We start from the raw sequence: 22,701 nt of genomic DNA, 5'->3' as shown, positions 1-22,701 counted from the left end.
CGATAACCCATACAGCCATGCATGTACCTACTCACCAACTCATTCAGCCACTTACACAACAACTGACAGACTCATACAGTCATTCACACAAATTAATAACTCGCCCATACATTCACTGAGACACATATAATCATTCACTTATCCAGTCAGTCATTCACCTGCTAAATCATCCATACACGCACTCACACACTGATTCAATTATACACCTTGGTGTATATATATTTAACACTCATAAACTTTTTAGAGACACTCACAGTCACTGGATGATGTAATCAATGGTGTCATAAGTGGAGTCATTTGAGATGTAATGAGTGATGTCATGAGTGGTGTCATGAGTGATGTCACTGACCATGTCATGAGTGATGTAATATGTGAGGTCTTAAGCAGTGAATTGCTGGGACGAGAGTGATAGTTAGATCAGCTAACTATAACTGCTGAAATTCTCAGGTTTTGTATGAGTATATATATACATATTTATATATATTCACTAAAGAACCATATGTTTCAGGCACGTTATAGTTAGAAATTAGCATTTATAAAACCTTAGAAATTCATTGAAAAAAACATAGGTTTCAGGGACGTTAAAGTTAGTTGGACATTTCACTTGTATAAAACCATAGAAATTCCCCTGTTTCTATAAAGTTTAAATATGTATTATAGATATATATGCCAATGTGTATTGAAGAATGAGTGGGTGTATAAGCGTCTGGATGGAAGATTTAGTAGGTGCGTCTCTGACTGTTTAAGTGAGTTATTTCTTGTGTTTTATTGAATGCATGGGTTAGTGACTAAACTGTGTGAATGTCTGTGCATACATGTTTGATTGATTGATTTACTGGCTGTATGGGTTCAATAGTGCATGTGGAAACAGCTGTATGGGTGGATCAGTGTGTGTATGGTTTTGTTACTGAGTGAATGGATGTCTCAGTGGTACATGTCCAAGTAACTACATATGATTAAGGCAGTTAATGTGAGAGTTGGAGTAAATAAATGACTATATGTGAGAGTCAGTGATAGTGAGAGTGGCTGTATAGATGAGTGTTTACTTGTATCAGTGATTGTATAAGAGAGTAAATATGTGTTTGTTTCTGTTTGAATAAGTGATCTGTTGTGTGTATAACTCTATAGGTCAGTAAATGGAAGTGTGATTGATCCTTTGCATGACTGACTAGGTGTGTGAGTAACTCCATGAATGATTGGCGCTGTGTGAGTATCGTATAGGTGTATGAGTGCATATGATAGTGTTATATTGATGAGTGACTGTATGTATGACTGATTGTGTGGGTGAAGGAGTGGATGTATGTGTAGACATAGGAATCAGTGAGTGCGTATGTAGTAATTGGTATTGGTGTGCCGATGGTTTAGAAAATAGTATTCTGTATTTTACAGTGGGTGTATCGAAGGTTATATTAGAGTTTGAGGAGGTGCATCAGATTTTCACGTGGAAGATGTCATCAGTGATGTGATTTGAGTAGTCATCAGTGATGTCATTAAGGATGTCACTGACCATGTTATGAATGATGTAATATGTGACGTCATCAGCAGTGCATTGTAGGGCCGCGAATTATAGTTAGCTGAACTAACTATAACAGGGAAATTTCTATGGTTTTGTGAGAGTGAAATGTCCAACTAACTATAATGTCCCTGAAACCTATGTTTTTTTTAGCGAATGTCAATGTTTTTTAAATGCTAATTTCTAACTATAAACATGCCTGAAACCTATGCTTTTTTTCAGTGAATTTGAATGTTTTTTCAAATACTCATTTCTAACGATGTCCTCAAAGTTAGGACATGTGAAGAAAGAAGTAGAAAAGCACAGAAAGAAGCCAGACACATGCAGAACAGGAAAAAAGAAGTCAGTAAGACGAAGAAAACTGCAAGAAGAAGCAAGAGATGTGCAGAAAGAACCAACAGAGGAACAGAAACTCCACATGTGCCCCCTAATTTTTAGTGACGGGTACTGGTGGTAACTGACTCTGACTAATTAGGACCGTAGCCATTGCTATGCTAAAAGACACACACCTACATACACTAGGGAACACTGTGTGTTAGGGTACCCCTGTAATTATCATGACCTCTTCTGTATTTGCCTTGATTTAGTGCCTGGGTCATTGCATGAGTACATGGGTAGTGACTGGATGATTAGAGTGCTGCAAGGGCAGTGCATGGTGATTTTATAGCTGCTTGGGTTTCGGCAGAGTGATTGGATAAGTACATGTTGCTGGATGGCTAATTTGAGGAGTGCATGGGTAGTGACAGAGGGAATTCTGGAGTGCATGGGTACTACCTGGATAATTGGAGGAGTGAATCACAATGTGTAGGTGGTTAGAGGTCTGTATGGGTAGTGCACAGGGGATTGTGGCAGTGAATGTGTTAGTGCCTGGGTCACACCATGAGTACATGGGTACTGATTGGATGATTAGAGTACTGCAAGGACAGCACATGGTGAATTTATAAGTGCCTGGGTTTTGGCGGAGTGATTGGATAAGTACATAGTGCTCACCGGGTGATTAAAGGGGTGCATGGGTAGTGACAGGGTGATGGCTGGACTGCACGGGTACTGCTCAGGGTATTGTAGCAGTGCATGAGTTAGTGCATGAGTTTTTGCATGAGTGCACGGGTAGTGACTGGATGATTAGAGTGCTGCAAGAAGTGTGCATGGTGAATTTATAAGTGTTTGAGTTTTGGCATAGTGATTGCATAAGTACACCAATGTCATATCAGGCCCGCCCCCTCACTTCACCTCTTTGCAAAGGCTCCCCTTGGAGGGTTTTAATTTGGGGGATTAATTCACTTATAACCCTGAAGGTACCTGGGGCCCAACTAGCCCACCAGGTAGCTCCAGTATGTGCCACAGAGCAGCGTTGCTGAGAGGTGTTCAGAGGCCATGCCCCTTTTTATACCTCTCTGCAGTGCAGCTCTGTGGCATTTACTGGAGGTACCTGGTGGGTTAGTTGGACCCCAGGGACCATCAGGACTCAAGGGGAATTAATCCCCTAACTAGTTGGCCCCCAGGGATTCAAGGGGACTTAATCCCCCAACTTTAAATGCGCCCCCTGGAGTGTTGTAAACTGGGGGATTAAATCCCCTTGAGTCCTGAAGGTCCCTGGGGGCCAACTAGCCTACCAGCTACCTCAAGTAGGTGCCACAGAGCTGCAATGCAGAGAGATGTAAAAAGGGCGTGGCCTTTTAACACCTCTCTGCAATGCAGCTCCCTGGCGCATACTGGAACTACCTGGTGGGCTAGTTCACCCCCAGGGACCCTCAGGATTGAATGGGACTTAATCCCCCAATTTACAATGTGCCAGGGGATGCATTTACACACTTGCTATGTCAGGCCCCTTCCCTTCCTTTCACCACTGTGCAAATGCATCCCCTGGTGCATTTTAAGTTAGGGTATTAATTCCCCTTGAGTCCTGATGGTTCCTGGGGTCCAACTAACCCACCAGGTACCTCCAGTAAATGCCACAGAGCTGCACTGCAGAGAGGTGTAAAAAGGGGCATGGCCTCTGAACACCTCTCTGCAACGCTGCTCCCTGGCGCATACTGGAGGTACCTAGTGGGCTAGCTGGCCCCCAGGGACCCCCAGGATTCAAGGTGACTTAATCCCCAACTTAAAACATGCCACAGGGCACGTTTGCACACTTGTCACAACAGGCCCCTCCCCTCCCTGCACCACTGTGCAAAGGCACCCCCTGTTGTGTTGTAAATTGGTGGATTAAGTCCCCTTGAGTCCTGAGGGTCACTGGGGGCCAACTAGCACACCAGCTACCTCCAGTAAGCATCACAGAGCTGCATTGCGGAGTGGTATAAAAAGGGGCGTGGCCTTGGACCACCTCTCTGCAATGCCGCTCCCTGGCACTCATGGAGGTACCTGGTGTTCTAGTTGACCCCCAGGGACCCTCAGGATTCAAGGGGACCTGATCCCCCAACTTAAAATGAGCCACAGGGCGCGTTTGCACACTTGTTACATCAGGCCATGCCCCCCCTGCACCACTGTGCAAACGCACCCCCTGGTGCGTTGTAAATTGGGGGATTAAGTCTCCTTGAATCCTGAGGGTCCCTGGGGGCCAACTAGCCCACCAGCTACCTCCAGTAAGCACCACAGAGCTGCATTGCAGAGAAGTGTAAAAAGGGGCATGGCCTCTCAACACCTCTCTGCAGCAGCTCCCTGGCACATACCGGAGTTACCTTGTGGGCTAGTTCACCCCCAGGGACCCTCAAGATTGAAGGGGACTTAATCCCCCAATTTACAATGTGCCAGGGGGTGGGTTTGCACACTTGCTATGTCAGGCACCGCCCCCTCCCTTCACCACTGAGCAAACACGCCCCCGGCACGTTTTAAGTTGGGGATTAATTCCCCTTGAGTCCTGATGGTCCCTGGGAGCCAACTAAACCACCAGGTACTTCCAGTAAGCTCCACAGAGCTGTATTGCAGAGAGGTGTAAAAAGGGGCGTAACGTCTGAACACCTCTCTGCAACGCAGCTCCCTGGAGCATACTGGAGGTATCTGGTTGGTTAGTGGCCCCCCAGGGACCCTCAGGATTCAAGGGGACTTAATACCCCAACTTAAAACGCACCACAGGGCGCGTTTTCACACTTGTCACATCAGGCCACACCCTCTCCCTGTACCGCTGTGCAACCACACCCCCTGGTGCATTGTAAACTGGGGGATTAAGGGCCCGATGTAGGTAAAATAGATTTACCGATTTTTAATTACCGAATCATACCGATTCGGTAATTAAAAATCGGTAAATCTAAGGGGTGGAGATGTAGGAACATCCAGATGTTCCTTTTACCGAATCGGTAAATATCTGTATTTACCGAATCGGTAAATACCGACCGGTAATGCCCCATTCATTCCTATGGGCTTTGAAGCCCATAGGAATGAATGGGGCATTACCGGTCGGTATTTACCGATTCGGTAAATACAGATTTTGACAAGGGTGCAGGGGGTGTCACTTTGACACCCTCTAGCACCCCCAAAAAAGATTCGGGGGCCATGTGGCAGGCATACCTGCCCTAAGGGCAGGTCTGCCTGTCATATGGCACAGGTGTGCATGCACACGTGCATGCACACCTGAATCGGTATTTTACCATCAAATATATTTGATGGTAAAATACCGAATCGGTAAGGGTTGTGGGACTCAGAAGAGTCCCACCTACATATCAAAAATACCGAATAGGTATGAATACCGATTCGGTATTTTACAGAATCGGTAAATTTACCGATCGGTAAATTTACCGATTCTGTAAAATACTCGGCCCTACATACCAAATCAGATTTACCGGTCGGTAACGGCCGAAAATACCGATTTTCGGCCGTTACCGACCGACCTACATCTAGCCCTTAGTCCCCTTGAGTCCTGAGGGTCCCTGGGGGCCAACTAGGCCACCAGCTACCTCCAGTAAGCACCACAGAGCTGCATTGCTGAGTGGTGTAAAAAGGGGGCGTGGCCTTGGACCACCTCTCTGCAACACGGCTCCTTGGTGCTTACTGGAGGTACCTGGTGGTCTAGTTGGCACCCAGGACCCTCTGGATTCAAGGGGACCTAATCCCCCACCTTAAAACATGCCACAGGGTGCGTTTGCACACTTGTCACATCAGGCCAAGCCCCCTCCCTGCACCACTGTGCAAACACGCCCCCTTGAGCATTGTAAATTGGGTGATTACATCCCCTTGAGTCCTGAGGGTACCTGGCGGCCAACTAGCCCACCACCTACCTCCAGGTAGCGCCACAGAGCTGCGTTGCAGTGAGGTGTAAAAAGGGGCATGCCTCTCAACACCTCTCTGCAGAGCAGCTCCCTGGCACATACTGGAGGTACTTGGTGGGCTAGTTCACCCCCAGGGACCCTCAGAATTGAAGGGGACTTAATCCACCAATTTACAATGTGCCAGGGAGTGCGTTTGCACACTTGCTATGTCAGGCCCCGCCCCCTCCAAGCACCACTGTGCAAACGCGCCATGTCATGAATGATGTAATATTTGGCATCATCACCAGTGGATTGCGGGTGCGAGAGTTACAGTTAGTAAAACTAACTATAACGGAGGAATTTCAATGGTTTTATACGAGTGAAATGTCCAGCTAACTATAACACTCTGAAACCTATGTTTTTTTCAGTAAACTTATAAGGTTTTTTAAATGATAATTCCTAACTATAACCTGTCTGAAACCTATGGTTTTTTCAGTGAATTTCAAAGGTTTTTTAAATGATAATAAATGATAATTTCTAACTATAACCTGCCTGAAACCTAAGGTTTTTTCAGTGCATTTCAAAGGTTTTTTAAATGCTAATTCCTAACTATAACATGTCTGAAACCTATGGGTTTTTTTCAGTGAATTTCATAGGTTTTTTAAATGAGAATTTTAAAATATATTTATTGCTCTTTTTTTAATATTCTTTAACTACATTTTTTTAATCTACTTATTTTTAGATATATATTTTTTTAATTACAATACACATATTTAAAAAAAAAAATAATAATTAAATTGAATAATTTTGCCCCCGGGATTTAGCCCTCCCGGGGGCTAATTATAAAAAAAACCTCAGTTTTCTTTTTTTACTTTTTTCACAGCAGAGTCCGCGCACCCTACGCGCACCTGCCGTTTTAAAAAAAAATAATAAAAAAAATGTAGTGGGCCCTAGGGGTCCTTCTGGCACCCCCTAAGCACCTTTAGAGGGTCAAAGCATTTTTACCCTGCCCCCTTTCTACATTTTGCACACTTTTTCCACTGACTTCTTCAATCTCGCTTCTACCGCGGCACAAAATGGCTGCCAACAGTTCCTGGTTTCGAATGTTGACAACCACTTGACAGCCAATTAGCATTCAGTGTGTGATCGGAAGGCTGCGCTCACGGTGCGCTCAGAGTCCGCAAATCCACCTTGCCCATAGATATATATATATATATATGCTTTTAACTGTAATTTTCTCAGGAACTACTAAACAGATTGACAACATTTAAGAAAAAGGCATAAGTCTGAACTGAGGACTACATCTCTGCCAAATTTGTCGTAATTCCTTTCAGCAGTTCAGGCTGTAGCTGTTGCTAAAAGTCCTATGGGAAATTGCATGGGGAAAACGTTTTGGGACCCCCTTTTTCTCAGCCCCCGCTTGATGAATCACCCCCAAACTTTCAGTATAGGAGCGGACCAGAGCGCCCCTCGAGTTTTAAAATTTTTGCGAAGATTTGTCAACCGGTGCCAAAGTTAATCGAAATAGAATGTTACGGATTTCTATGGAAAATAGGTCCTAACTATAACTACCTATTGGCGACCGCCAGTAGGTAATATATATATATCTTCGTGAATTTCTCCAAGAAAATGACCTGCTCGGTTCTGCTCCTTCCCTGAAAGTTTGGGGGTGATTCGTCAAGTGGGGGCGAGAAAAAATTGGGGTCCCAAAACGTGTTTTTCCCATGCAATTTTCCAAAGGGGCCTTTAGCCAGGGCAACAGCCCGGACGGCTGAACGGAATTATAGCAAATTTGGCAGAGAGGTAGTGTTCAGTTCTCAGATTGTGATTTTTGTTAAATGGTGTAAATCTGTTCAGTAGTTTCTGAGAAAATTACAAGTAAAATCATAGCAATATCTATAGACGGAGTTCGACACGCATACCGAATACCGTACAATTCCGACCACGAGCTGCAAGCTGATTGGATGTTAACTATCTGTGAACACTTGGTAAGCAAAACTGCAGACAGTGGACCACTCTAATTCCAAGCACCAACCCCAATATCTCCAATAAAATATACAAGCAAAAAGTACTGGCGTGCAATTTTCAAATGCCCCCTGTCCCCAAGGGCATATCCAAAAAGGATTAGAAGTAATCTGTATTGTTCGTATATGAAAAAGCACCGCTAGAAAATTAATTGTCCAATAATTCGTTGGAGAGTAATAACTCGTTAGGCCACATGCATGCAGACGCTGAATCACAAATGCTGTTGGAAAGATATGTGGAATTCAGTGTTCCTTTATTAGTCCATACAAACACCAGCCAACGCGTTTCGTTCCGTGACCGGAACTTCTTCAGGGCTATATTGCTTCCTAGACGCAAGGTGATATTAATTCGAAATCCTCTTAGGTAATAATTTCCTGGCTATTTTCAATCCATTCTTATATATCAATATCCATTAGGAAAAACTTATATGTCTCGTACCATGGCAGGTATTAGCCTTTTTTGATATGTGTAGAATTTTTATCTTCAATTTTGAATATTTCCCTTTGGCTCGATTTTCAATTTCAGTAATAATGTCACAAGACGGTATTTACCCGTGTGGTCAATAAACCACCGAACAGAGCTGTCTTCCCGAATCACCAGCGTCAAGCGCGATCCAACTAAGAACACTGCAAACCAGGAAGTGTTGGCAGCCATTTTGTTAATCGCTAGAAGCGAGTCACAAGAAAACAGTAAAGCAAAGTTGATAAATAAGGAAAGGGGGCAGAGTAGAAATATCCTGACTCTCTAGGCTTGCTCAGGGGGTCGTACATGGATTTTTAGGGTCATTTTTTTTTTTTTTAAATAAACAATCACGGCGTACGCGATAGGGACTCATACGCGGTGGAAAAGGGAAAAAAAACTAGATGTCCGTTTTATTCATTAGGTTTCGGGGGGCAAATTCCGGGGGCAATTTTTAGAGCTATATTTCTATGACAGTATGTAAAACTTTCCGTTTTTTTTTTCCTCCATCAGTTGTACTCTCTACGCATGCGCAGCCTTGTTTGCACGTGCACTTTTTTTCTTTTTCGTCAAGTGCCCCAAGCAAACCTCTCTTGATTTTAGGTATTAAATTTGCCGCTTTCTTTTCCCAGGTCATGTGTGTCATCTGGTGGTATACTTTTGTAATATATTAATAAACATATTGCATGTATATTTATTTGAAATGTAGTGTTGAGGCTCTAAAAGTTGATTGAATACTCCGTCCAACTGCCATTTTAGTAGTTTTCCTCTGTTATTTTTATTATACCTGTTACTTTCATTTTACCCTGCGCATATTTTCTCTGTGATCGATGAGATTTCCTCCCATAGACACCACGGTGTTTGTCCTTGGCCTCCGATCTTATCAGACTTGGTCACACGTATACCTAGAAACTAATTTGAAGGACATAAGCCACAGCCATTACAACGCGTGTTCGTCAACAAAAAAACATTATTAATGCGTGGTAAATGCATACTAGTTGTAAAAGCATGTGTGGTATAGCCATATGCGTGCTAATGGCTTTGAGGTGACGATCACGTGTGCTTATGAACCAGGTCTGGATGTGGTGGAGTCTAGGGCACCAGGCGGAGGGCCACGCAGCTCCACTCATACAATATAGAAGTAATATAGGATTTTTAAAAGTAAAAAAAAATGATTTCATAATTATCCTCGATTAAGTCTTCTGTTAGTATGTTCATTCAATACATGAATATATGTTTTTAAACAATTAAAAACATTTGCGTCTTTCGCATACGGGGCGCCGTACATGACGTCACACGGAAGCTTTGATGCGACGTCAAAGCGTATTTGTAGCGTATGCTGAGAATGATTAGCAGTACAAACTATGGTGCGATCACTCTCTCACTGTCAAATCAGAGCACAGGGCGCGCTATGAGAATGGTTAGAAGTGGTCACTCATTGGAGATCCAATTCAGGTGTGTGGCTTATCCACAGTATCATAACATTATTTTTTAACTAGTTTAAGTTTGAAGTTTGCATGAAATACTAAGCTATAGGCAGATATGGATGTTTAGGCAGCGCTTATCTCCATGAAGCTTGGTTATTACCATTTACATATAGGCAGGGCTTATCTCTATGAGCTTGGTTATTATCATTTACATATAGGTGCCTGAGGGAGGGAAAAGAAGTCTATGTGAATGGCGGGGATTGCACAATAGCACCAGATCACTCCTTAATACAATTGCATGGCTCTTGTAAACAAGATGCGCCTAATTTGGACTGAGTTTTGAAAGGTAGTCCGACACCTGCTAGCATAACAACGTTCAGTTTACTTGAAACAGGAGTTATTTACTTTGAAATAATGGAGATTGTTGTGCAATGTTACCAGGCATCGCTTACATGATTACGGTAAATGAGCGTGTGGTTTGATTAAAAAAAAGTTGTGTTAACTCCTCTGCATGGGAAGCTGGAAGTTTCCATCTGGCTGTCGATTTCACCCTTGAAAGCAGAGTCAACAAAATGAGTCATATAATAGCGCTATTGTCTCAAAAAGAGGTCGCTCTTATATCTGCTACAGAAATATTTGTCCTTCATGTAGCAAACACCTGCACAGAAAGGCATGCTTTATTAAATACAGATATGCTCTTGAATTATGGGGAGTTAATTTAGAGTATCTTTAATGTGTCCTTGACTACGGGGTTACCGTATTTTTTTAAAGTTAGAAGCAGTGGCCTTGGGACTTCTGTAGAAAGTATATTTGGTGTCTTTTCGGGATTTTTTCATTTGATTTTTTCCAGCATCTTTGGTGGATTGCGCTTAATACTCACATTAGTTGCCGGTGTGCTTTTATTAATTTATGTACATAAATATGGATGCACATCCTGCAGCAGACGACAATATGTCCCGGCTGTTGATGGTTCGCAACCGAATGATTAGTTATTACGGAGCGCTGCCTCTGGCTACATTGAGTGCAGCTTATGGATTATCGTTCCGATTCTCCTTTTTCACATGCATTTAACCTGTCTTCCATTGCCTGAGCTGCGATTTCGACTGGGCCCTGGATTTGTGTCTCTGCAGTAGGGTGTCTCCCATGGTGTCTCCTACGGTGACTCTGTGTTCCTAATTTGCCCACGTTTATATCATGTGCTTCGGTCAAGGAAAGGTGCCGTGGGGCTGAGCGTTGCACTCACACCCTGTTAAGTTAGCATGGGTTTATTAGAAGCTTACACGCTATTTTTGCTTTCCTGCTCTGCTTTGTACACGACACGTACTTGTGATATTGTTTGGAGAACCCTGAGTATTTTGCTTTATATGAGAATAATTTGGTATGCTAGATTTGTAAACTGCCTCGCTAATTTTGTGTGTATAGTGAGAGCATGGAACATCAAGGTTATCTTGAATACTGTGTTATTCACAATGATCCTCGCACTTTCGAGTCAGAACACATATGCAGCAGTGGCTACCTCTGATACCTGTGAGTTTCATAATGCATTATGGAGGCAAATCTACACACAGTTGGAGAACTTTCGTATCTTCACAGTTTGTGGAGCACTGAATGTGATCCACTACTGCTGAGTACCAGAGGTATGGGTCTGCCCATATAATCCTATGATACTTTCTGTAGTTATAAACTAATCTGCTAAATAGGGAGGGTGAAATGTAGGTATATTTTAAATTGGTTTACCTTTAACATTATAGGATGCTTTTTCCGTTTGTATTTCATAGAATAGTAACAATTCTGACAACCTTGTTTCTGATAATATGTTTGGTTATGTTATCTAAGGTACTGTGCATGAGATTATGGCGTTAGAAATAAACATTTCAAAGTTGCACATGTCTTTATTTACATCTTGTTTTGGACTGGTGTAAGACTATAATGAAAGAGTGCTCTTGTTATCCACTTTACTTCATGTAATCTAAGTCGCATGTTCTGGGTTGACTAGTCATTGAGGTTTTTGCTCTAGGGCGAAGAACCAATGAGTCACTGATTGCTAGTCTGGTAGGGGGTTTGTGTAGTAAGGTGGGTTTTGGTATACTGTAATTCACTGAGGTCCTAAGTCTTTATGCACAGTTCTGTGTATGAGCAGAATTCCTGGAACAGTTGTTACAACAAAAAGGCTTGATAAAGGGCTTGCACTTTGAATATGAATATAAAATAGAAGAATAGTTGATAATCACAGCTAAGGAATGCAGCAATTAGATGTGTGTATGTGTGGATGATGTGTAGATTGAGTGGAAGATGAAAAACGTGAACAATAAGAAAGGCTGGAGAGACGCAAACTACCCACTGCATTGTCAGTGAAGTAGATCTTTGAATTTCCAGGCCATTACACAGATAGGGTAGGGTGTTGGATTCCGCAGTGGGAGCAAGAGAAACTAGTACCACATCTAAGGAAGAAAGCTAGTACATAAAGTACACACAGTTGGGCAGATTTACAAGCTTGTGGGAAAAATGATGCAAAAAAGGCGCAAGGGGCTTGTAAACCTGCCTCAGTGTGTGGTAGAAAAGACGCAAGAAAGGACGGAAGTGTACAAATTACCCACTGCTATTCACGGGTTACCAAGAAGGCTGAATAAAGGGCCTGCTCTTTGAATTTGAATTAAAGAAGAATAATTGATAAGCTCAGCCAAGAATGGTAGCAAGTAGGTGTGAGTATTTGTGGTTGTTGTGTTGATTGAGCGGAAGATGACTAAGGTGAAAAATCAGAGAGGTTGCAGAGATGCAAACTTTCCATTTCTTTGTAAAGGAAGTGGGTGTTTAGTTTTCCAGTGCATATATATATTCCCTAAGAAAACCATAGGTTTCAGCCACGTTATAGTTAGGAATTAGCATTTAAAAAACCTTGCAAATTCACTGAAAAAACCATAGGTTTCACACACGTTATAGTTAGGAATTAGCATTTAAAAAAACTTGGAAATTCACTGAAAAAACCATAGGTTTCGCACATGTTATAGTTAGCTGGACATTTCACTCATACAAAACCATTAAAATTCCCCCGTTATAGTCAGTTCAGCTAACTATAACTCGCGTGCCCGCAATGCACTGCTGATGACGTCACATATTTCTTCACTCATGACATGGTCAGTGACATCACTCATGATATCACTGATGACATCTCAAATGATATCACTGATGACATCACTGATATCATCATCCAGTGAATGTGTGTCTTAATGAAAAATAAATATTTTTTATATATGTATATCTAAAGGTTGTTGGAAAAATAAATGGGTAAATAAATGTCTAAATGGATGTTTTATTTGTAAAAATGATTGCATAACTGACTTATTAAGTGTATCTTAGTGAATACATGTATTAGCGACTAATGTTTAAATATGTAAATATCTGTATCAGTGTCTCACTTTGTCTATAAGTGGCTTATTGGGTTGGTGAGTAGCTACATGAGTGTCTGTAAGAGTTATTAGTTGGCTTTTTGAGTATCAGTATGCGTGTCTGTACGGTTCGGTAGGGAGTATTACTTAGCGCATAGATGCATGAATGAGTGACTCACTGTTTGTATCTGTTTTGAAGACAGCATGTGTGCAGGTCTGTATGGGTGGATGAGTGTGTGCATGGGTGTGTTAGTGAGTGAATGACTGTCTCAATAGGATCTTTATGAGCAACTACATATGTTTTATTCTACTATATGTGAGTATTGATGTATATAAGTGATTATATGTGAGAGTGTGACAGAATGGAAGAGTTCCTGTATAAATAAGTATGTGTTTCCATAAGTGATTGTTTAAGAGAGTAAGTATGTGTACGTTTCTGTAAAAGTAAGTGTAGTGGTGTGTGTATAGCTGTATATGCAAGTAAATGGATGTTTGATAGTTGATTTGCATGTGTGAGTATGTGCGTGAGTAACTGTATGGATGAGTATCGGTGTGTAACAGGATATATAGGTGTATGACTACATATAATGAGTGAGTACATGTGTGCGTGACTATATAGAACTGTTGGTGAATGAGTGGATGTGTATGTAGATGGTGGAATTACTGAACAGGTTGTTGTAACTGGTATTGGTATCTCCATTCTTTTCAAAATTGTAGTTTCTATTTTTGAATCTATGTATCAAAGGTTATATTATGGTGAGAGGAGGTCTGCCTCTCTCTCACAAGGATGATGTCATCATCAGTGATGTCATCAGTGATATCATTTGAGATGTCATCAGTGATGTCATGAGTGATGTCACTGGCCATGTCATGAGTGATGTAATATGTGACGTCATCAGCAGTGCATTGCGGGCACGCGAGCTATAGTTAGCTGAACTAACTATAACGGGGGAATTTCAATGGTTTTGTATGAGTGAAATGTCCAGCTAACTATAACATGTGTGAAACCTATGGTTTTTTCAGTGAATAAATATATATATATATATTACCTACTGGCGGTCGCCAGTAGGTAGTTATAACTAGGACCTAGTTTCCATAGAAAATCCACAACATTCTATTTGGAATAACTTTGGCGCCAATGGACAAATCTTTGTGAATTTCTCCAAGAGAATGGCCTGCTGGGTTCCGCTCCTTCCCTGAAAGTTTGGGGGTGATTTATCGATTGGGGGCTGAGAAAAAAGGGGGTCCCAAAACGTGTTTTCCCAATGCAATTTTCCATAGGGACCTTTAGGCAGGGCTACAGCCCGAACGGCTGAACGGATTACACAAAATTTGGCAGAGAGGTAGAGTTTGGTTCGCAGATTGTGCTTTTTGTTAAATGGTGTAAATCCGTTCAGTAGTTTCTGAGAAAATCGCAAGTAAAATCATAGCGATATCTAGAGTCGGAGTTCAGTACGCGTACTGAAATCAGTTCAATTACGAGCGCAAGCTGCATGCTGATTGCCTGTGAACTGTCTGTCAACACTCGAAACCAGGAGGTGTTGGTGGCCATCTTGTGCCTCGCTAGAACTGAGTCACAATAAAACAGTTAAATAAAGTTGAGAAATAAGTGAAGGGGTAGGGTAGAGACATTTTGACCCTCTAGGCTTGCTCAGAGGGTCGTACATGGATGTTTAGGCTCTATTTTTAATTTTATTTTTTTTTAAAGAAAAATCGCGGCGTACGCAAATGTAAATACCTACAATTACGAGCAGGAGCTGCATGCTGATTGGCTGTCAATACTCCAAACCAGGAAGTGTTGGCAGCCATGTTGTTTGTCGGTAGAGCAGAGTCACAAGAAAACAGTAAAACAAAGTTGAGAGATAAGGAAAGGGGGCATGGTAGAAACATTCCGAGCCTATAGTCTTGGTCAGGGGGTGGTACATATATCTTTAGGCTCAATTTTTATTTTTTTTAAAATAAAAAATGGCGGGGTACTCGTGCAGTACTTGTACGCGGTGGAAAAGGTGAAAAAAAAACTAGAAGTCTGTTTTTTTCATTAGATCCCGGGGGGCAAATTACGGGGGTAATTTTTCTGCATAATGGGGGCTTGTAAGGTGCCCGAGCACTGGGGAAGGGCACTCCTCTGTTTTTATTTTGAAGTATGTGGGGGGATTACGGTCCTACTCCCCGCATTCTCGGTGAGCGCCACCCCTGGGTTATTTAAAAAAAATATATATATATGTTTTTAGCTCTCTCTCTCTCTCCTTGTACATGTCGCGGGGAACGCCACCTTTCTGGGGCAGTAATATGTAAAAGGACCTTCCAGCTCCGGTTACCTACATTGTGTGGAGTTTTTTATTAATGTTGGGAGGGTGGGCTTCATAATATGTTCTTGTAAATTCCCATAGAAGCCTATGTTCTGGTGTTAACATGGGCCTCTAAGGGAAATAACAAGGCCGTATTATGAATCTCATTATCGCCGTTTTATCAGCAGTTTCTTGCCAATAAAACGGCGATAATTTAAACACCGATGGTTGATGATATGCAGCTAAGTTTACTGGTAAAAAAAAGAGGAATGGGTCATATTATTAAGAAAAAGCGATACATTGTCGCTGTTTTTATCGTCAGGAAACTGTCGATAAAGCAGCGATAATGGGCTTGATAATATATCCTTGTGAATTGCCATAGAAGCTCATGTTGACACTAGAACCTGGGCTGCTATGGGAATTTACAAGGGCCTATTATCAAGCCCATTATCGGCGCTTTAGTGGCAGTTTTCTGCTGATAAAAGCGGCGATAATGTATCGCCCTTTAGTGATGATATGGCACTGAGGGGCGTATTATCAAGGATCGGTGTTAAAATTATCGTTGTTTTATGGGCATGAAAGTTGCGATGAAACAGCGAAAATGGTCTTTATGATACGCCTTTGTTAATTCTCATAGAAGCCCATGTTCTGGTGTTAACATGGGCTTCTATGGGAATTAACAAGGGTCCATTATGAAGCCCATTATTGCCGGTTTATCGGCAGTTACTGGCGATAAAAGCGGTGGTAATGTATCGCCTTTTGTTGATAATATGCCCCTTCATTTCTATGATAGTATGTAAAACATTCCTTTTTTGTGTAGCAGTTGTACTCTCTACGCATGCGCAGCCTCGTTTCGAAGCCCTCGTTTTTTCTTTTTCTTCAAGTTCAACAAACAAAGCTTTCTTTATTTCAGGTATTACATTTGGCGCTTTGTTTTCCCGGGTCATGTGTGTCATCCGCTGCTGTACTTTTGTGATATATTAATAATCATATTTTATCTACATTTATTTGGAACGTAGTGCCAAGGCGCCAAACATTGATCACGTACTCCGTCCACCGCCATTTTAGTAGTTTTTCACCGTTGTTTTTATTACATCTGTTACTTTCATTTTATCGTCCTCCTATTTTCTTTGTGATCGGCGAGATTTTGAGTCACAGACACCATGGTGTTTGTCCTTAAACTCTGATGTTATCAGACTTGGTCACATGTATACCTAAAAACTAATTTGAAAGACATAAGTCACAGGCATTGCAACGCGTGTTCGTCAACAGAAAGATATTATTAAGATTATCGCTGCTTTTATCAGCAGGAAAACTGCCGATAAAGCGCAGATAAAGGGTTTGATAATAGGCCCTTGTGAATTCCGATAACAGCCCAAGTTAACAACAGAACCTGGGCTGCTATGGGAATTTCCAAGGCGCTATTATCAAGCCCATTATCGCCGTTTTATCGGAATTTTTGCTGCCGATAAAAGCGGCGATAATGTATCGCCTTTTGTTGATAATATGCGACTTCGTTCCGTGTCCTGCATCGCATTTTGCGATGCAGGGCGCATGATACGTAATTCATTTTATTAATTTAATTGTTTACTTACCTGCAATCATCCAGATTCCGCTTTTTATAACCCCCCACCCTGCCCCTCCCCTGCCCCATTTGCCTACCTCACCACAACTACCTCCACGGGCCGCGAGTCAGTTACTTGTACTTACGTTAAGCATAATAAATAATAAAAAAAGTATATATTGTAAAATTGTCACCTGTGGAAGATACAAAAAAACACAGTTACTAAATATATTTTACAACACAAAATAATTTGTAAAACATTTCATTTGCCTTTTTTGCTGTTCTCAGAATATATTGAATTTCACTACAAACAGTGAGTTCAATAGTACTCATCACATAACAGCGGGCAAAAAAAAGACAATCCATAAGGATATCTTAAAAAAACCCAGTCAACATTGTCAATAACAATATAAAAAATAGAAATAAAACATATCTTAAATGTTTTTTCTAAGAGCAAATATAAGATATCTCAAGCAATCATAAAATAACAATATATTCTGATTAATTTTCTTACACTGTAAATAATGTTACTTAGAAGTAGATACTGAGAAAATACACAGCAAAAATGGCTTCGCACACTTTTCCTTACAGCCAAATAGTATGCATCAAGTCCTTTGTTTGGAAGTTGTTCAATAGTAATCCTGAACGTTCGACTCCCAGCCTTCTGTTTCAAAACCACCAACATCATCTACGGGACTCCCAGGACTCATCCATCAATCCGACGCTGTTCATCATCTACATGGCCACCCTAACACAAGTAGCCCACCATCACAACTTCAACAACATCTATTACACAAAGAACACCCAGCTCATCCTCTTCGTCATTAAGAAGCCACATACCACCAAAAGGAACCTCCACGACACAATGAAGGATGTCACCAACTACATAAAGAGCAGCACTGTAAACACAAACTGGCAGAAAATGAAGGTACTCATCCTCAGACCCACTCCATCAGCCTCAGACAACTCCTGCTACCTGACTACAGTGTGAAGAGTACCAACACCTACTAACCATGTACACAACATAGGATTCAACCTCAACTACTCCCTCTCCATGTGTAAGCAAGTCTACACCATGTCCTCGTACTGCTATAACATCATCCACATGCTCTGCAACATTTACAAGTGGATCTTAACCAAAAGAAGAACAGTGACACAGGCCCTCATCAGCAGCAGACTGCACTGTGGTAAAACACTCTACACATGAGTTCTAGTCAAACACCTACAACAACTACAACAAATCCAAAAGACCACTACCTGACTGATCATCAATGTCCCGGCTGCACCCACATCACCCGCCACCTGATACACCTACACTGCCTCAATATCAAGACAATTATCACCTTTAAGCTCCTCACTCTCACTTACAAAAACTCTACAACACCAGACTAATCTACCTTAACAGCACAGATCCTAAAGGGAAAATTTTGATCTTAAAATTTTGTCTTTAAAAATATTAGGTAAGAATTTGGTAACTCTTTGGGGAAACGTTGCTTAAAAACTAATTGAGTATCATTACACTGTATCCAACCTTTCAGAAATTTTAAATAAGCAGTGTCATGTCCAGATGTGGTAGAAGGCCCATCATGAAAAATAATAGCAACAGCTATAAAAGTTCTTCCTGATATTGAACATTGATCAGCTACAAAATGTTTAATTAAAGTTTTCAATTTTGTTCCATCAGTTCTACAACGTTGCAGCATTAAAATAACATACTGTCCATATCTTTGTATAAATAATGTTGATGACATTTCTGATTTACATTGGCTACACTCCATGTTTTGACTTGCTCCTCTAATTAGATTGTTAAAAGACACTGATTCACAGTCAGGTAAAGTCAAATATATGAATATCTCAGTGTCTATGTCAGTGCTACATGTAATCAAACAATTTCGACAGTCATGATGCCATTTATAAGAAAGGCCAAAAAGATTTTCAACATCTATACCTTCATCTTCCAGTACACCAAGCATAAACATTAAAAATTCCTGACAATCTTGCTGAATATTCTGCGTAAATTGAGTAGAACCAGAACATATGTCCAAAACATTTCGAATATCAGAAACATTTTGTATTTTACTTATATCACTAGTACATTTCTCATAAATAGAATTTATCAATGAGCAGAATCTTTTGTCACGATTTTCTACAATTTGCTGTTGGAAACTTTGAAGAAAAAAAACAACATTAACAACTACATTAGCATAGCAGTTGATACCAGAACTATTTTCAAATCGATAACCAACATTCTCTTCAACTCTGTCCTTTGTCTTTTTGCTTGGAGGCGCAACTTCATCTTGGTTTTTTTCTTACTCTACTGTATCAGAATCGATATTTTCAAATCTTCTTTTTCTGCCCACCACGCGCTTTTCAATCACTGGATATTGATCTAAATTGGGTGCGTATTCTCTTCTTAACCTATTATACTCTTTCACACAGTTTGTATCTGCAGAAACCTTTGTCTCATCAAAATCAATCAAGTACAATCCAGATAAAGTTCTGACTCGAGACAAAGCAACATATGCCATACCTTCTTTAAACACGGTACTTCCAATATTCACTAAAGCACAATCTACACTTAAACCTTGAAATTTATGAATGGTCACCACATATGTCAAACAAACAGGAAACTGTTTTCTGCAGACATACAAATCTTTTACAAACAAAAAACGAGCTGCACAACGACTAACTTTTTGTACTTCAGCTATTTCATCAAATTTGATTTTCAAAAATTCAAAGCCAGCTCTGTTTATAATTAACAAAATCAAACATTTTACCCATTGCTCCATTTACTAAACCTTTTTGCACATCCAAATTACTTTGCAAAATTACTCTACAATTTACACATGCATACAAATTCTTTTCTAAACCAGCAGTTTTACTTATCGATTTCTCTAAACAATCCAATTTCCTCTTCAAGTTTTCATTCAAAATAATACTGATTCTCTCATGTTCTATTTTATCAATTGCTTCCAATTTTATAATTTCTTCATTTTCCAACTTTAACATTTCTTCATTGAATATAGAACATTCATGCAGTGTTGGCATTAAGCAGATTACAGATATGTTTTCTGCAATTCTCATGTATATTTTTTCTGGGACAATATTTGCATTTGGAAACAAATTGGAAAGTAATTGTGTCTGTAAAGCTTGTTTTCCACGTTCGGTCAATTTTCCAATTCTTATATCTTGAAGAATAGTTCCATAATCAACATCATTTGCTTGTCGCATATTTGTAGTAAGTTCCTTATATTGAAAATATGACCAAATGTTTACATTTCCAATGCTCCCCAAAGACTTTCTAGTATCTTCATGCACAAGTGTTTTAAACACTGGCTGTCATTACTTACAGGAGTAAGCTGTAGAAGATCTCCAAAAACTATGACGTGTTTTCCTTCGAATAATACGTCATACTCTGTTTTAAGAATTTGCTGCTTTCTTTAATGCACAAAGGTAAGCATTAAGTTTGAGACCATGCTTACCTCATCAATAATGAGAAGCTTCATTTTCTTTAACACTCTTGAAACTTCATAGGAAGCTTCTCCAGATAGCTTGTGGTATTGTAATTTGCTGTCATGCTCTACTGGTATCATTAATAAATGATGTAAAGTAATTCCTTTAATATTGTGTGCTGCCAACCCAGTTGGAGCAGTGACAACACAAGACAAATGCGACTCAGTTCTTTTCTGTAGAAAACTTGTGATTACTTAAATTAAAAAAGTTTTTTCTGTTCCAGCTTGTCCACTCACATACATATGGATAGGTTCAAATGATGAGCAAGAGCACTCTTTCTTCTCATGAAGAAATCCATGGTCAATCTGTTCTCTCACTTGCTCATATATTTCTTTCTGCTCATGATTTAGTTGTTCTTCTAAGATTCCTAAGTTTGTTAGATGTTCTTGACCTTGATACATTTCTGTTTCCACCTCTTCCGTAGCAGTTGCTGCTTCATTTAGAGCAATTGGTTCTTCTAGTGGGTCCTGACTCAATGGAGGAGAAGTTTGACTGTCTTGAGAACTATCTCTAGCAATCTCAGCTGCAATTGTAGCTTCTTGCTCAATTTCGTCATTCAACATTTTGACATAATTAGCAAAAACAGGACATTCTATAGTATCTTCAGTTGCTATGAAGGAATCTTCATAGCTCTCAAAATCTCCAAGTAATTCCAATTCTGAACACCATGGCTTGAAAAGTTGCAAAAGAGCTAAACAGTAAAATTCCCTTTTTTCAGGTGTTTCGCAACTCAGTTTACGGTGATTAATCAAATGTCCTCTTCTTTGTTTCACCAGACATCCTTCAGAACCAATAACGGCATATATACCATTATTAATGTTTTTGGTAATATTCCGTTTAAAAATATAGTTTTGCAGCACTTCATAGAGACAAATGTTCTCAAGATGATGACTTCTGTTTGGATTATATGTATCCAACATATTTGTTTTCAGAATATCAGTACTTTTTGGCTCTTTTTCAGCTAAATATTAAATTTCTTGTACAGATTTAAGAACTCGGTTTAGTGTTGCAGCAAGACCTAGACTCACCCAAATGATTCTTCTAGATTTGGAGTATAGACTTGCAGATGATAAGCAATCCGAGCATTCATACGCTCCAATATCTCGATGAGATACCATCTTCAAACTGTAACTGTATTATTTCTTACTTAGACTCTTCTCATGGGAAATCTCTTCCCACATTTCCTTCAATTCCGTCTTTTCTGACTTTGTTATGTACGATGTCACATATCGAGCAACAGCAATGGAATTGTCTGCAACATATTGAATATTCTTATTAGCATTCCACATAGACAAAATGGCTGAGTTATAGTCATTTATGTATTTTGACTCTTCATTTCTTAAGTTGTAGGTATTTTTTTGGAGACTTTCTTGTGATATTATGTCACAAAGATGACATAAAACTGTTTACTCTTCCTTTCGATATTACAGGTCGAGGAAATGCACAACGGCATTTGCTGTAGAATTTGTCCTTAGATTTGTACTTTCGACGACAGTATTTGCTACAACGATGGCTTTGGAATCGTAAGACTTGTTGTCTTAAGTCCTTATCTTGTGTACTTTTGGGCAGTTCACATGTAGCATATTCTTCAATAAAAGACATCACAGTATCATCTGAGTCTGTTCCAAATTTGGGAGCATCTTTGATCCATAATAGCATATGTCTGTGAGGAGCACCTCTCGTTTGATACTCCTTTCTCCAAAAGAAATCCAGAACCTCTCCAAGAGGAGGATTTTTTTTGTTGGTGATAAAATACATCATAGCTTCGAATTTATGATTTAAATACCTGCATACATTAACAGGATCCAAAGAGCACAATTCTCCAGGTGTCTTGTATTCAATATTTGGTATATTTGGATTTGCCTCTCGAAGAAATTGAAGTAAATCACCCCAAGCATATTCAGCACAGCTTAGAGTAAGGAACCATGTAGGAGTTCCTAAGTTCCTTAGCATACATTTGAGTTCTCCGTGACGACGGTACCAGTATTCATTAGTACCACACTGACATGCCATCAGATTAATAAGCTGAGTTTCCAACACATTATCTTTCTGCTGTACTTTATCCATAAATTCCTTTGCTGAAACATTTTGCAGATGTACACCTGTTTTCAATATGTGGTTTACTGCATAAGAAAGTCCAGACAAATCACTCTCAAACAAAAGATGAAACAAATATGGAATACATTGTCGAAATCTTGCATATTCTGCATATAATCTTGATGTGCGGTATTCAGATGCAGGAATCTGCACAGGTCGTTCATCATATCGTCCTCCTTTTCCTGTAGGAAACAACTGAGGGAAACAACGAACTTCCAAGCTTTTTTCCCATACACTAATGGGACTTC

The sequence above is a fragment of the Lissotriton helveticus genome, chromosome 1_1 (genome assembly GCF_964261635.1).
Source record: "Lissotriton helveticus chromosome 1_1, aLisHel1.1, whole genome shotgun sequence".
NCBI lineage: Eukaryota > Metazoa > Chordata > Amphibia > Caudata > Salamandridae > Lissotriton > Lissotriton helveticus.
Note: the sequence above shows the minus strand (reverse complement) of the source record.